The following is a 17,441-nucleotide window of genomic DNA, read 5'->3' as shown; positions in this document are numbered from 1 at the left end:
GGCAGAAAGGGCAATGTGTCTGGATAGACAGAGCAAAGCTGAGTCATGGGAGGAGAGTATGGGGAGGCAGTGAGGCCTTCCACAGGTTGTGTTCTAGCAGACCTTTTACCTTTCCTCTCAGAGAATTGGGAAATACTGGAGGGTGAGGATTAATGAAAGGAAGAGTCAGAGTTGGTGAAATTCAGAAAAACAGGATGAAAATCCTATCAAGAGCTTCCCCACCATATAAACCATCTGCCAACAGATCACTGAGCAGTGCTTTCAATGTTAGGTTGCTAGCCCATTGCTGGGCCAATTTAAAAACTGGAGTACCAGCATTTAAAATCTTTTCCAATTTAAAACAGTATCGGGGCATCTGCGTAGCTCAATCAGTTGAACAGCTGCCTTCAGCTTGGGTCATGATCCCAGAGTCCTGTGTTGTGCTCTCTGCCGAGCACAGAGCCTGTGTCTCTCTCTCCTTCTGCTCCAATCCCCTGCTCACTCTCTCTCTCTCTCTCTCAAATAAATAAATAAATAAATAAAAATCTTTAAAAAAAATAAGTAAAAAACAAAATAAAATAGACTATCAGGTGGTATCGGTGTGGATTAACACAGAGAGCCCTGAAAAATCATTTACCAAAAAAAAAAGAAAAAGAAAAAAAGAAGGTCACAAAACAGCAGAGGCAAGCAGCACAGTAGTGGTTACATGTTGAGTCTGGAAGCAGACTACCAGAATCTTAAGGCTTGTTGCTTGCCGTGTAACTCCATGCTACGTAACCCCATGCTACGTAGCTTTGCACGTGCAATCTTATTTATAAACGTGAATTGATACACATGGGTACATCTCTAGGCATAGAACTAAAGATCGGGAAGGATGGTCACCGGACCAGGAAGGTGATCGTCTGGGGTGGAGGGGAACAGGACTATGTTGCCCTGGGGTCCCCTCTCCGTGGACTCCAGAGCCTTGCAACTAAAAGCCTCACTGTTCTTTAACACACTTGCACCCTCACTCCCCTGCCGCTCCCTTCCCCACCTCTTAGCCTCCCTCACCCACAGCCCACCCTCTGCAAACAGATAAGGAGACTGTTCACCTGGAGGGCAGTAGGCAGTAAGCTGCTGATTTACAGGAAATCCTCCAGCTCCTCATCCCCAAGATCCATGCCAGGCTGCTAATCACGCCCATAGTGGGAAGCAGTCAATAGCGCCCTTGGCCCACGGGAATTGGACTTTTGGGCAAAAAGTGTAAAATGGAATGGAGAATCAGCTCACACAAACTAGCTGATTCTCTGCATCTGGACCTAACCCCCCGGATAAACCAGTTTCCAGTGACTCACTTCAGACAGGAGCCACGGATCCTGGTATGTGACTCATATAGGGTTTCCACAAGCATTTGTATCAGTGGCCATGATGGGCTGAATTGTGTTCCCCCACCACCCACCCCGAGTTCACATACTGAAAAGCCTTAACTCTCAGTACCTCAAAAATGGGACTATATTTGAAGATAGAGTTTTTTAAAGAGGTATTTAAAGTTCAAAATTGGAAGTTGTCGGAGTACCTTGGGGGCTTGGTGGGTTAAGCCACCCACTGACTTTTGGTTTCGGCTCAGGTCATGATCTCAGGGTCCAGGGATCAAGCCCTGTGTGGGGCTCTGTGCTCAGCAGGGAGTCTGCTTGAAGATTTTCTTCCTCTGTCCCTTCCCCTACTCGCTTTTGCTCTTTAAAATAATAAATAAATAAGTTTTTTTGAAAATAAAAATTGGATGGGTGCCTGGGTGGTCATATGTCCCCGCTAACCCCATGTTAAGTACTTTGTATAGATTGTCTTATTTAATCCTCAAAACTACCCAGTGAAGGGGCGCCTGGGTGGCTCAGTGGGTTAAGCCTCTGCCTTCAGCTTAGGTCATGATCTCAGGGTTCTGAGATCAAGTCCCGCATTGGGCTCTCTGCTTGGCAGGGAGCCTGCTTCATCCTCTCTCTCTCTCTCTCTCTGCCTGCCTCTCTGCCTACTTGTGATCTCTCTGTCAAATAAATAAATAAAATCTTTTAAAAAAAAAAAAAAACTACCCAGTGAAGGCTTGATATGATTCCCGTCTTTACAGATGACAACAAGACCTAATTGGTGAGCTGCCCAGCTGGCATCCCACAGCCTGGAAGTGAAAACAGTGACCCAAGGCCAAGTCTGTTGGACTTTCCCGCCATGTTCCCATTTGTGAAGAGATGGGCCTTTGATTTAAGGACGTGGCCTGGGATGGGAAGCAGGAATCCGGGACCCTCTGTCTCAGGGAGGCTAAACTCTTAAGTTAATGGGGGTGCTCACGGGGCACCCGCCATCCACGAATGGACAGGACCAGGGCCTTGGGCTCCCCCCGGCACGTGGGTAGGGAGGATCAGATGCCATCAGGTATTGCCAACAGGAAAAGAGATCTTTGACTAAGGAAAGAGATCTTATTCTGTAGCCCCCAAGTAAGCAAAACACAAACCATAGGAAAAACCAACATTTAAAAAAAAAATTTTTTTTAGAGAAATTTCAAGCCCTTTACACTGGGGCCTCTGTCTCCAAAAACTGGGCTCCCCCTCCTGCCTCGGGATCTCGCCTCTGTATGAGCAGAGAGACAGCGGGGGAGGGATGGGGGCAGAAACCAGAGCCTGGGTGTGGCCCAGGTGAGCCTCTCTCTGAGCCTTTGCCTCTCTTCTGCAAAACAGAGCTAGCCACTCATGCCTGCCACGGCTCTGCCCAAGATCCCCTCTGATCCTGCCATCGCTGAGGTCCACCTGAACCGAGATGCTGTGGTTTCTCTCATGGAAAGAGCCAAAGGGAGGGTTTGGGGAAGGACTGAAGGCCGGATGTCCCCATGGTCAACCAGGGACAAGACCAAGCATCCACTCCTGGCTCCCATGAGGAATCGGGAGGGCCTTACACCCATTTCTCAGAGTGAGGGTTCCTCTGTGGCTTGACAGGACCACCTGTCCCAGGCTCACCCTCAACTCGGCTTAAGCTCAGCATGGCCAGCCACCTGCACCCCTCAAAACCTGCCACTGCTTGGCCAGACCTCCTCCCTTCACCCACAACAATAACAATGACGGCAAGAGCTGTGAACATTTGCCGTGTGTTTGCTAGACCCCCATGTTAGGAGTCAGAACACTGAGGTGTGGCAAGTGTAAGTGACATGCCTGAGGTCACCCGATGGTGACAGCCAGGATTTGAACACAGACACCCGGGCTATAGTGCTGTCTTCTGCCTCATCGGCCTGCAGGCCCTTTAAGTTCAAGTTCTGTCCTCTCTCAGAAGCTTCTCACAGCCACCTCTAACCACAGCAAAATCTGAATCCATCCCTCTTTGTGCCACTTCTGCAGTCCCCAAGCATCGAGTGTCAACCACACACCAGGCGTTTGACATGCCACGTCACATCCTACCCCCAAAGTCTCCATTAGTATCCTCCCCATTTAATGGTAAGGACCTGTGATTTCAGCACATTTAAGGGGCTTGAGCAAGGCTGCAGAACTAATCCATCTTAGAGGCAGGATTCAAACTCAAGTCCACCTGACTCTCTAGCCCTTGGTTGGCCGCCATTACACACAGCGTGCCTCTCAAATGCACCAGCCATCACTTGTCACACGGAGGTACAACTTGCCTTTACAGGACTGCCTCTGGGGTGCGGCTCATGCCTGACACATCCCGGACACCAGGAGCCAGCGCTGGGCCTCGAAAGAGCCAACCCGGGAATCAGGGTGCCAGATGCCTGTAGCAAGGACGCTTCTCTTCCCTCATGGAGCTTGTATTCTCCTGGGCAGTCACCCAAACAAGACACAGCTCCATCAGCCGGGTGGTAATGAGCTCTCTAAAGGGATATAAGGCAGCAAGGTGTTAGGCACAGGAGCGGGGCTCACTGTTTCCTGTCAGGGTCAGGGATGGAGAGCATCCGGGGCACGTTTGAGCAGACTTGAAGGGAGTGAGAAATGGGAGGACCCAGGAGGGTCTGGCCAGGGAGCAGCAGTGAAAGGATATTTGAAGACGGAGCCCATGTTGGCCGCTATAGGGTGGAGAAAGCAGGGGAGTTCCCAGTGAGATGCATCAGCAAGGGGTTGGGGTAGGGGATGGGGGGGTGGTCAGAATGCCCCCAGAGCTGAGCCTGGAAATCACCAAGCCCAGACCCAGTGAGTCCCTTTTTCACCCGGGGATGTGTGGGATCCTTAACGGGCCTTGTTCCTTCTGCAGGCTCAGGGCTGGGACAGCACGCAGTGCTCCCGTGTTTCTCTGATGCCTGAACCTTGGGAGCAGGAAAAGCAAATCCTGGAAAATACATTGTAAGGATGGAAAAGCTATGATCTATGGGAGCTGTTTGCTGAGCTAGAAAGGAGGAGGCGGAGAGTTGTGGTCCTGGGGAAACCAGACCCGGTTGGCAGGGAGGCACACCTCCCGGCTTCCCCAGCGGCTGCCCTTGGAGGAGCTTGGAGGCCAAACAAAGCCTGTGAACATGAGCAAGGACCTCAACCTCCCCAAGCCTCAGGCTGAGAACACTTCCTTCACTGGTGTTTTGTGAGGCTCTGGTGACTCAGCCTGGGGGAAGCTGTCGGGGAAACTAAGAGCTGAGCGAGTGTGAGTCAGTCCTGCCTGTCCTTGAGATATTAGCTTTCTCAGAATACATTTCCATTTTAACAGGGAATCTGGAAAGGCCAAACTTAAGGATACAAAATTGACCCGAAGGCAGTAATAATGATGAATAGTTAGAACATCAAATACAACAAACATGGGGTGCCCAGCTGGCTCACCCGGTAGAGCATGAGATTCTTGGCCTCAGGGTTGTGAGTTCAAGCCCCACGTTGGGCACAGAGATTACTAAATAAATAAATAAATAACAGCTTTTTACAAAGTGGTTCTTCACTTACCAGTAGTCTGCCTGGAGCCTTTACCGATATTATGTCCATTAGCAGTGACCCTGCGGGATAGACATTAGCGTCTTTATTTTACAGACGGGGCCAAGCCTCAGAGAAGTTAAGTAACCCCTCCAAGGACACAAACCGGCAAGAATGACACTGGGAAGGTATCCATTCATTCAGGAAATATCTGCCCGCTGCTTTCCCTGACCTGTTCCAGATGTCCCCCAGAGACTGGCCCCACACTGCAGGGAAGTGGCATGCGGGCTGATACTGAGATGCAGAAGGTGCTGAGGGGAAGGAGAGGAGAGCTGCCTGGAGGAGGCGAGACTGATGCTGAGCTTTGAAAATAATTCAGGAGGAGAGGGAGAAGGGCATCCCAGAGCAAAGGAATGGCTTTTGACACCCCGGGGTGAGGGGGACAGCAGTCTGGATGCTTCGAGTCACACCCGTCTTCTGTCCTATAGCACCCCCATTGCTACAGCCTGGACAGTGAGGGGTCCCCGGAGAAAAATGGGCTCACTCTTCTCCTACCTTTGAAAATGGAGAGTAGGGCAAGCGCTGGACTAGAATTCTGGCTCCGTCTCAGCCACCCAGGAGCAATATAACCTCGGGGGGGGGGGGAAATGGTTGTGCCTCAGTTTCCCCAGAGTGGGCGTGGGTTTTGGACAGTGGTTTTCAAATTGCAGGGCCCCAGTGCAGCATTGTGACCTGGGAGCTTATGGGAAAACACACGGCCAGGCCTCCCCCTAGGTCGGCTGTGCAATAGGAACTCTATTTTAACAAACCCTTGGGGGGATTCTGATGCCTGAGAGAGTTCCAGAACCACTGGATGCTTGCTACCCCTGAGGAGCCAAGGAGCAGAACTCTGGGACCAGCAGCACCCGCAAGGCCAGGGAGCCTGTTAGAAGACATGCAGAGTCCAGGTCCCCATTTTTCTACTCCTGCCCCCACCCCACTCCAGGGCTCCAGGAATCAGAATCTGCATTCTGGGTGGGACCCCAGAGGCTCCTGTGCTGATGAACATTTGAAAAGCGAGTCCCAGAACGGGATGATACCTCACAGCTGTAAAACCCTATCAGGCTCTCCTGGGAAAATCTCCCAACCTTTTATTTCTCTTTCTGCGCAAACTTTCAGGCAGGACGGAAGGGAAGGCCGTTGGGCTCCATTAGGGCCTGGGGTCCCTTTGATCCTTCCCAATCTCCTGATAAGAACTGGTGGGGGGGCGGGACACGCAAGGGGAGCAGGGGCAGCCCCCTCGCAGCGAGGGGAAAGTGCTTTCCTCTAGGAGGCAGGAAGCCCAACAGCACTCTTCTGCCGTCTCGGCCCAGGAATGTCCCCTCACGGAGCCTCTGGAATTGGGAAGAAATTCTCGGCAAATTCCACGGCCATCCCAAGCCAGTGCGAAAACGCGAGAGCAGCCCGGGGTGGCTGGGCCGGGCTCAAAATCGAGTTCAAAACAATTACCAGCCAACATGTGTTTCCTATGAACGGTGCAAGTGTTAAAACGGATTTAATTTTCTTTTGTAAATAAAGAGGCCCATCCAGACCAGCCAGTTTATCTCCCTGGGAGAGATGAAAGTGTTTCATCTGCCAGTAGCCTCTGCCCGCTGCGGACGTGGGGGGCAACTCTCTGGACCCCATGTGTTCTCTATCTTGTAATCCAAAATCATCTTTCCCATGTGGGACTGACTGTTCGGGCATCGCCGGGTTCTTTCTCCCAGCCTTCGTCCGAGTAATCTAAAATGCTCCCCCCTTTCTTCCTTCCTTCCTTCTCTCTTTCCTTCTTTCTTTTTTTTTTTTCCCCCTTCAACATATTAGTGATTCATAAACAGTAAAATTAGTCTGCTAGGGGCTAGTGGAGGTATTCATCCTGGTGGCGCCTGCTTTCCTGGGTTAGTAGTTAAAATAAATCATTGCTGTCACAATGGAATTCAGGCCGAAAAATCACCTGTAGGAATCCCCACCCCCTCCTTCTCCACCTCCCCCCAGGCCCCCAGAGCATCCAGGATCAAAGCTACCTTCCCCACTCCAGCTGAGGGGGTAAGGAGGGGGGGGGGGAGGAGGCATAGGAGGAAAGCCCCAGCAGTTACACCAAACCAGGAAATTCATGTCTCTGCTCTGTTGTCGAAGCTAGAAGCACAAAAGTGTGAGGCCTATTGATAATACAAGTGTTTTGAAAGAGAAATACGATTAACCACTTCGTTATGTAAAATTACGTTTCCTCCTATCCTCCTTGTCCTGGCATCCACACGTTTGGGGCTGGTGTGTGTGTGTGTGTGTGTGTGTGAGCGCACGCTAGCACTTTTTTTTTTTTTTAACTGCAAATTTAATAAATTCCAACATGCCCAAACTTCCTGATTTCCACTGTCCACGGCTGGTATCTCTGGAAACCTCAGTAGTGGGAGATAACTCGTCCAGGCTGCTCTGCCTACCTTGGCGACCCATGCCGTAATCCGGGATCAGGCAAATAAGCTTTCATCTTCGGAGCACTTAAGTTAATTACATGGAGGCTGGCGGAGGCCCCGAGCCGGTTCTGCGCACAGCCCTCCCGAAGCCAAACATCATAGGATCCAGATGCAAACCCTTGGCAGCTTAAGTCCAACAAATTTCCTTTGTCAAGAAATGCAAACAGCCAAACACTGCAGCAGAGGCTACTTCAGTGAGCGAGTGGGCCTCCTTCTGGGGCACTAGACCTGCAGCACTGAGGCCAGACGCTCCGACCAGAAACCGGCACAGACTGGGAGCCCTCAGGGCCGAGCTGTTTCCTAGGTGGAGGAGGAGTTGCTGTATTTTGTTTGGGAGCAAAATGGCTTGGGTAGCCTTTAATCTGACCGAGGTATTTTGACGACTTGGGGATCCGTCCCAGGAGCGGGAACGCCAGGAGGACGCATGGGGGCTGTCTTGCCCAAGTCAGCTCCTGTACCTTTCTCCTCTTTCTGGCTCCTTCCAAACTGTCCTAACTTCAACAGGCACTTGGGATGAATGCCTCCCAACCTCGACCCGGTGCTCTCTCCCCCTCGACCTAGGGCGCGTTCTGCCGTCATCATTTGGGATATTGTGTGTGGGGCAGCCTTCTTCCCTGATTTCACATTCTGTGCTCCACCAGAGAGACATCTGTGGTCCTCTCCATGCCCCTGTTCTCTGCAGGGTGGCTTGGACCAGGTGGGTGAATCTGCCGATTCTGGGGCAGCAAGAACAAGACGGTTCACGAACACCACTCTTCTATGCCCCGGAGCTGTAATGGGACTCCAGAGGATACTCAAGTCCAGCTCAAGTGCAGAGCAGAAGGGCAAACTTCATGAACTTCCTGCTGTGGGTTGCATTGTATTCCCCCCAAAAACGTGTGTCCAAACCCCAACCCCCAGGACCTGCGAACATGACCTCACCTATTACTCGGATATAAGGTATATGCAGATGTCATCAAGGTCAACCGAGAGCATTCGGCATTAGCCTGGGCTCTAACCCCAGCGACGGACGTCCTCAGAAAAAGAGCGAAGTTTGGGCACACAGGGAGAGGATCATGTGAAGATGGAGATGGACAATAGACTGAAAAATCTACAAGCTGAGAGCACCAAACATTGCCAACAACCACCAAAACCTGGAAGAGGCAGCAAACCTCTTCCCTCCGAGCCTTGGGAGGGAGTGTGTCCCCAACCACACCTTGACTTTGGACTTCCAGCCTCCAGAATAAGGAATCAATATCTGCTGTTTTAAGCCATCGAATTTATGGCCATTTGTGACAGTGGCCCCAGGAAGCCAGGACATTTCCTAAAACCTCAAGACGAATCTCCTGTCTGTGCTCCCACCCAGACTGGGGGCACAGTGAAGCAGGCTGGCCAGCTCCCATCAGCTTTCAAGACTCAACCCAGTGCTCCCTTCTCCAAGGCTCCAGAAGATTCCTGACCCCCTGCATCCTGGCTCCAGGTGGAGGGGGGGGGTACCTCCCTCTGTGTCCCCACAGCTCCTCCCTAGCGTGTCTGTCCCACCACTGTCATTGCCCACTTGCTCTGCCCAGCACCACCATTGTCCAAAGGCTTCGGGCATCATCCACCTCCCAGCACACAGTCTCTGCGTGTTGCGTGAATAATTGATTCGTGAACAGGTGGGTACGGTATGCTGGGCAAACATGTGCTGCCCAGGAAACTCAGCCTGCCCTCAAAGACCACAGCCCCAACCTAAGCACAGAAAGAGGAAAGAAAACCACAGCATGGCCTGCTGTTGCCTAAAAGGGCAAAGATAAATAAAGACAGAAACGCTCGGAATTCCTTAAGTTGGCCCATTTAAGACTGACTTGAAACATACTGCTTAAGCCCTTGCTTTCAGAGTTTGGGAATATTCTCGCTGGCAGGACCAGAGATACAATTAATTAATTCCTTGAAGGCAATTAGCTTGAGAGGACCAAAGGGGACGCGTGCACTGGAGCATGTCATAGCATTGACACTGGGAGGAAGGTTCCAGATGCAGGTTGGTGTATCATTTACAGAAGGAGATCTCTGAACCCTTTCTGAAATTTCAATAGCCACTAACTTAACATTTCCCTGTTGAGCACAAACCTTCAGAAGGGGACTGAGACAGGTTGTCTTTTTCTTGATATAAAAGTCCCACTTTCATCCTGAACTCTTGCTGAGCCTCAAATATGCGGCTCTCTGTTGTTCCTTCTGCCTGAAACCCTATTCCCGACCTGCCTTGGCCCTTCTGCAGGTCTCAGCTTAAATATGCCCTCCTCAGGGAGGGTCCCTAGGTGAAGTAAGGATATCTGTCCTAGCCACACACTGTACCCCAGCACATAGCACAGCCCCTGGCACAGAGGGATTCTCAATATCCCAAAAGATAAATAGGTTGGCCAGCTCCCCACAGCTCCCGTTTTAGTGATGGGCACAAACCAAGTATAACCAACCATTCAGGTCTGGAAGCTGTAGCAGAAACCCAGAATAATAGAAGCTTAATAAGATAGAGACTCATCTCTCTCTTATCAGGGATCTAAGCTCCCTTATCTTGCTCTGCTTTAATAGGAAACTTCTACCTCATGGCCCAAAATGGTGTCCCTAGCTCCTGCACTCACACCACTCTCCAGCCAGTAAAAAGAAAGGAGACAGAGGAGGGTATGCTCCCACATTAAGGGCATGCCTTGGCAATTACACGCCTCACATCTGCTTGCATCCCATTGGCCAGAACTTGACCACATGGCTGTACTGGTCTACAAGGGAGTCTGGGAAAGTAGTCACTGTGTGGTCATATACCCAGCTAAAAACTCAATTAGTATAGAAGAAGGTCAGAGTGGATTAGAGGGCCAATTCTGCCTCCCCTGAAATCGTCCTGAGCAACCTTCCTATCCTTGCCTCACAGACATTCCACTATCCTCTCTACACCCTTAACTTTTGGTTTTCACCTGCCAGATGTAATTTGCTCTGCTCACCTACCCACTACCCCTCAGCCGAAATGCTGCAGTGGCCTCCTCCCCTTCTCCAGTCCCTCCACTCTCTCCGTGGCCACACTTCCCTCCTCCTGTCCCCCATCTCACTTCCCTCTCCATCTGAGTGTCTGTCTGATAAAAGCCTGTGGTGGGCAGCCTGTAAGAATCTATCAAAAGAGAAAATTCATACCATCTTTCACCCCACAATTCTCTATCTGGGAATTGATCCTACCATCGTCTTCCTTTGCACTGGCTACAAATGAATACCATAAACAGAGAGATTTCTAAGCAATAGATATTTACTGCTCATCATTCTGGAGGTCGAAGTCTAAGATCAAGGTGCCGCACTGCTGGGTTCTGGGGTGAGGACCCTCTTCTGGGCTGCAGACAGCTGACTCCTTGCTGTGTCCTCACCTGGTGGAAGCCAGGGAGCTCTGGCAAGGGGGGCTCCTTTAGAAGGCACTAATGTCTGTCATGGGGGTTCCACCCTCCTGAACTAACTCCCCTCCCAAAGACCCCTCCTCCTTATACCATCCCCCAGGGTGTTCGGATTTCAACATGCAAATTTGGCAGGGGGCACGCAGTCAGACCACAGCCACCATATTGCTGGTGACTTCATCCCATGGTGTTGCTCAGGTAGGGGCAAAATGCTGTTATGCATCGCAGGACAATGTGATTCACTGCAAAGCTGCTTATAGTGGGGAATGATGGAAACACCCCAAAGCCGCCAGTCTGGCTTTGTGAATTAATTGTAGCACACTGGTACCTTGAAACCCCACACTCCTACTTAGAAAAGAGAAAAAAAGAGAAAGAGAGAGAGGGAGGAAGGATTTCATGTTCTGACATGGAAAGATCTCCAAGATAGACTATTAGAAAGTAGATTAATGATGGCTAGAGAGTTGAGAGTAGGAGGGTATAAGAGTGACTTTTAACTTGGGATTTCTTTTGGGGGTGACGAAAGTATTCTAGAATTGGACACCAGTCATGGTTGTACAACTACGTGAACAGAGTTGACTCTTGAACAACACGGGTTTAAACTGTGCAGGTCCATTTACGCACCAATTTTCTTCAATAAAGACCACACTCTAAATGTATTTTTTCTTTATGATTTCCTTTTTTAAACTTTCTTAATAACGTCTTTTCTCTAGCTTCCCTTATTGAGAGAATACAATATATAACACATATAACATATGAAATATGTATTAATAAATGTGTTCACGCTATCAGCAAGGCCTCTGGTCAGTGGTAAGCTAATAGTAGTAAGGCTTGGAGGGAGTCCTAAGTTATATGCAAACTTTCGACTGCACAGAGGGTCGGTGCCTCTCATCCCAGAATTGTTCGAGGCTCAGCAGTACATGAAAAACCCACTGAACTGTACACTTTATTTATTTATTTAAGTAGTCTCCATGCGTAGCATGGAGGCCAGGGCGGGACTTCAACTCAAGACCCTGGGATGAAGACCAGAGCCGAGATCAAGTGTCAGATGCTTAACCAAAGAAGCCACCCAGCTGCCCTCAAACTATATAGTTTAAAAGAGTGAATTTCTCAGTCTCCGGTGAAAAAAGCCAGGTATAGATCAATGCAAGAATATTTTGTGTGAAGAAGGAAAACAAAAACTTCTCTTCACAGTGGTCTGCCTGCCCTTAAACCAAACAAGGCTGCACAGAACCTAACCCTAGAGATGGGTGGGGAAGGGGTGGGGCGCTTTGGACTTGGACTTCAGGGATGGCCTTGAACATGTCAGAAGTTTCGACTCCTCTGGGATGGAATGAATGCATTGTGCACAAGAGCAGGACGTGGATTTTGAGGGGCCGGATGTAATGCTATGGTCTGAATGTCTGTGTTCCCCAAAATCCGTATGTTGAAGCCCAAGCCCGTGGGACATGTAATAACTGCACGAAGATAGGAGGCGGGGGACAGGGGGATGGTTCTGGGGTGCTGGTTGCATGGGTGTATTCGAGCAGGGAAAACCCAGCCCGTTGCACATCACGGTCCATGCACCTTCCAGTGTCTATTTCAATAAGAAATCTTTAAAATAAATAAATAAATAAATAAATAAAGCCTGCATCTAGAACATGCTTACAAGTACTAAAATCCTAAGGTGGACGAGGAGACAGGTAGACAAGGAGAGGAAGGCGCTGTGATGGGGTGATGAAGTCATGGGTGTAGGGTTTCTTTTTACTATCCTTTTATACCACGAATTTCCCCCTACTTTTCCAGGGCTGGAGAAGTATGCCCAGGCTAGAAGCATGAAGGGCGGTGAGGAAGGAGCTAACCGCCTCTCCCTGCGTGGAGTGACTGAGCCGAGGGAGCGGACCTTTGCCAGGCCCGTGAGGTTCGGTGGTCATCTTGCTCACCTCGTCAAATTCTGTCCACAACACACTATAATGTGGTTAGCCCATTTTACAGAAGAGAACATTGAGGCTCAGAGAGAGAAAATAACTTTCCTAAGTTCCACAGCAAATGAGTGTGGCCCCCAGACTTCAAACCCAGGTCTGTCTGGCCCCCGGGCTGGGGCGCACTCCTGTAATTGAAAGCCACCCCACTCCATCCACCTCAGCCGTCTCCTGTTCCTTTGTTCTGAGAAAGACACACGGAGAAGGGGACGGGACTTCTAGGGGTCACATGGCCCACTCATCAGCCAATGCCCACTTAGAGGACCCTGAGCCAGGAGCCTTCATTTGCTGCTCACCCAGTGGCAAATATTCACTCATCTCATTCAGCAAATATTTTGCATCTGTCCCAGGTGTTGCTGTAGACGCTTAGGGTACAAGATTGAATCTCACAGATGGGGCCCTGCTCTTGGGGTCTGCGATTCTAGCAAAGAGAGATGAACAGTGGGCAAGTGAGTGACCAGAACAGGCAACAAGAGAAACAGAAGGACAGCTTGGATGGAAAAATGGAGCAGGATTGGGAGGGATAGGGTATGGTTGTCTGTCAGGTGGCCACAGAAGGCTCCTCCATGGCTATGACTTAGAGGAGGGGCCTCCACTGCAATAAGCAACATGGGTCTCTGGGAACCATCATTCTGGATGGATGGAAGAGTGTGTGCAAAGGCCCTGTGGCGAGAGTGGGTTTGGTGTGTTTGAGGAAGAGCAAAGAAGACAAGGAGGCCAGTGCAGAGTGGTAGGAGCTGAAAAAGAGAGGGAGCCAGTGTCTATATTTTGTCACCCCGAGGCCATGGTCGGGATCTTGGAATTCATTATGTGAGATGCAAGCCATTGGGTTTTGGGCACAGGAATGACAAGCAATGAAAATTGCCTGAAGGGGAGTATATTACTTTCTGGGGCCAAAAATCCCAAATCAAGGTATTAGTAGTGTTCATTCCTTCTGAACCTTCTAGGAAGGATCTGTCCCACGCCTCTCTCCAGCTTCTGGTGGTTTCCTGTGATCTGTGGTATACCTTGGCATCCCTGCGATCTTGGCCCCCATCTCCATACAGACTTTCCCTCTGTGTGTCTTCTCCTTCTTTTCCATGGATACTTGTCCTTGGCTTTGGAGCATACCCAGACAATCCAGGTGATCTCATCTCAAGAACCCTCTTTTTTTTTCTTTTCTTTTCTTTTTTTTTTTTTAATTTTAAGTATGCTCCTCACCAACACAGGGCTTGAACTCATGACGTCAAGATCAAGGGTTGCATGCTCTACTGACAGAGCCAGCTAGGTGCCCCTCAAGGTCCTTAACTTAGTTACATTTGTAAAGGCCCTTTTTACAAATAAGTCCACATTCGCAGGTTCTGGGTAGACATACCTTTTGTCTGGGTAGACAAAAGGTATGTCTGGGGGGGGGGGCATCATTCAAGCTGCTGCGGGGGGCTGGGGTGAACATAGGGAGGCCAGCTGAGAGGAATGGTGGTGACCTGGACTAGTGGGGGGAAAGTAGAGTGGTGACAGATTTAAGAGGAATCAGGAGGCAGAATCCAAAGCAGGTAAGAACAACAGGTGCAGAGTTGGGCGGGGGGAATGTTAAGGAAGGATTTCAGGTTTTAGCTTACACAACTGAGTGGATCATGATTAAAAAAAAATTTTTTTTAATCTAATTCTATACCTTATCCCCAGACCCAATTACCCCAGTTCCAAAAAAGAATGAACCCAATCTCTTCAAAGCCAGGTCTTGTCCCCCAAAGACATGTTTTTAAGGCTACGGAGCTTCAGGAAACACAAGAAGACCTTCATGTGATTGCTAAGTAATTGCTTTCCAACTATAAAAGTAATTAAGAAATGGCACCAATTTCCCTAAGTGTAATGTAATTAAATCCACTGGTTTGGAAAATCATTTGTGATAAACTGAAACAGCAAAAGATCAGGCCATGGGGAATTAGGGGACCATCTGACATGAGGGACAGAGTGTTCTCTGGGGCTTTTCCCCTGGAGCGGTGGCCTTGGTACTCTCAGAATGTGGCTGGCAAAGGAGGGAGGTGGAGGATGGGGAAAGCCAGACACTGGGCACGCTGCCCCCACTCCATGGTGCAGAGCCAGGGTGTGTGACCTGTGGGAACTTGGGGGGTGGAGCATGGAAGCTCAGGTGTCAGGCAGATGGGGAAGAAGTGTTACCCTTGGGGGTCAAGGGCAGCTCCAACTTTGGTCAAGAACACAGCTAAGGGAGCAGGATGGACGGTCAGGCTCAAGCAGGTGACATCAGGGTTAGGTTGGGCCAAGAAATCACAGACAGGTCAGGCCAAATAGTTCAAGAGTAGGACTTTGGCCAAAAGAAAGGGGTCAGAGGTCTCTTTTTAAAATGATTCTACCTGCAAGTAAGGAATCTGATGTTTACGGGGCTTGGAGGGCCCAATAGACAGATTCCGAATATATACTGAAACTAACACACATTTTCAGCAGTAGGAGAGAAATTAGAAAGGAATTTTGAGTTGGGCAGAGAGCTCTGGGTTCCAGTCCTGATTCCCCTACTTTGTTATCCTGAGCAGCTTGCTAATAAGCTCAGAGGCTCTGTTTCCTTTTCCATAAAAGAATAATCATCACTTCTAACGTGTGTGCTGTGAGGAGAGTGCGTACGTGATGGACACAATGTGCTTTAGAAACTGTCAAGGTCCGCATGCGGTCCACTGGGATTACTGACAAAGGGCCGTCCCTCCCCATTCCCTGCCACCTGCCTCCAGCTGCGTTGCCTCCTCCCTCACCACATCACCCTCCTCGAGCCCCTGGTCCCCTCCCCTTGACCAAGGCACCTACATTGGGACCCCTCGGTTTCCTCAAACATACGAAGATGAAAAGTAAGGCCCCTCCCTCATTGGGTATTGTGAGGATCAAAAAGGGGGAATCAAAGGGCTAAACATGACCTGTGAGGATGGGGTTTGGCATAGAGCTCCGTGAGTCTGGGTCAGGGCTACAGCTAGAATTATGATTTCAAATGGCAGGGGCCTGAGTGGCTCAGCCAGTTGACCATCTGACTCTTGATTTAGGCACAGGTCATGATCTTAGGGTCGTAGGATCAAGCCCTGGGTCAGGCTCTGTACTCAGTGGGCAGTCTGACTGGGATTCTCTCTCTCCCGATGCCCACCCCCTCCCAGTTCTCTCTCAAATAAAGAGATAAATCTTTTTCTTTTGAAGATTTTATTTATTTATATATTTATTTATTTGAGAGAGAAAGAGTAGGGGGAGGAACAGAGGGAGAGAGACTAGAAGACTATGAGATGAGATGAGCCAGGAGCCCAATGCAGGGTGTGATCCCACAACCCTGAGATCACAACCTGAGCAGCAATCAAGAGCCAGACGCTCAACCAACTGAGCCACCCAGTGTCCCTAAATATATCTTTAAGAAAATAAAAGAAAGGGGCGCCTGATGGCTCGGTGGGTTAAAGCCTCTGCCTTCAGCTCAGGTCATGATCCCAGGGTCCTGGGATCGAGTCCTGCATCAGGCTCCCTGCTCTGCGGGGAGACTGCTTCCCCCTCTCTCTCTCGACCTGCCTCTCTGCCTACTTGTGATCTTTCTCTCTGTCAAATAAATAAATAAAATATAAAAAATTTTTTTAATTAAGAAAAAGGAAAAAGAAAAGAGCAAGCAAAAAAAAAAGAGAGAGAGAGAGAGAAAGAAAGAAGGAAAAAAGAAATCACCCCTATATACTCCCACCTAGTAGTAACTATTGTTCACAATTGGGGAATAACATTTCTGGCTTTTAAAAAAGAAATATGCATGTAATTTTTTTTTCTTTTAATTTTCAGGAACTGATCCTATTGGGCATACTGTGTGGGGGGCCAAATTTTGTCAAGTAATGGTATGCTGGGAGCGGCTTCACATGGTGGCACACTTTCTGGGACACCGTCCTTTTCCTGGCCACAGTTAGCCCTGGTACTATCACACCCCCGTCCCATCAGTTAGCTATCCCAAGGCTGGCTGGAAACGAGGGTCTCCGGACCTTCTCTCCAGCCAACTACCACCCCCTTGCTCTGGCCCTGGCTCACCACTCTCCAGTTCTACCTACAGATCTCTGCAGGGGTTAAATACGGTCATGAAAACCTCAGGTCACCCTTGCACTCATACCCCTTCTGGGGCTCCCCAGCCCTTCACAAGGGAAACTGTATCTTCTTCTCTCCCTGGCATTCAAAGCTCTTGAAGAAAATGTCTTTGCAAGTGGGCTTAGCTCCTAGATCTCTTTGTCCTACTCCACATGCCCCCGGAACACCCTCCTCACCCCTGTAGTCCCGGTCCTCACGTCCCCACGTTTCTCCAACCTGCCTGTCTTTCCAAACCCGACCCAAGTTTATTCCTTTCCTCAAAGCCGTGTCTGCTGTCCCATAGTGTCACTCGGGCTCACGTTCAACTGGGAGGAACCGGAACTCAATGTAAATAGCAGTGACCTCAGCAAGACAGAAGCTCGGTCTCCACGGCAGACAAGAGGAACCCAGCTGGGTGATGGAGGTCTAGTGACCTAGCTCTTCAGTCTGCAGCCAGGGGTTCATCCCAGCATCGTGTTGCCAATCCCAGGGGGTATGTTCACCCTCATGGTCCAAAGTGAGGACTAGAGCCCCAGGCATCCTGTGCACCCTCCCGACAGAAGGCTTCTGTAGGAGATGGGAAGAAGAGTGCATGCTCTCTTTCTCAGGAGGCTTTCTAGAAGGACCATATAAGACTTCTTGCATCCCAGTAGTCAGAGCGTGTTTGCTTGGGCGCCCGGGTGCAAACAAGGCTGTCAAATGTAGTGATGTGTCCATTCT

The sequence above is a fragment of the Mustela nivalis genome (genome assembly GCF_964662115.1).
Source record: "Mustela nivalis genome assembly, chromosome: 4".
Taxonomy (NCBI): domain Eukaryota; kingdom Metazoa; phylum Chordata; class Mammalia; order Carnivora; family Mustelidae; genus Mustela; species Mustela nivalis.
The sequence above is the reverse complement of the archived record's forward strand: the minus strand, read 5'-3'. Positions refer to the sequence as shown.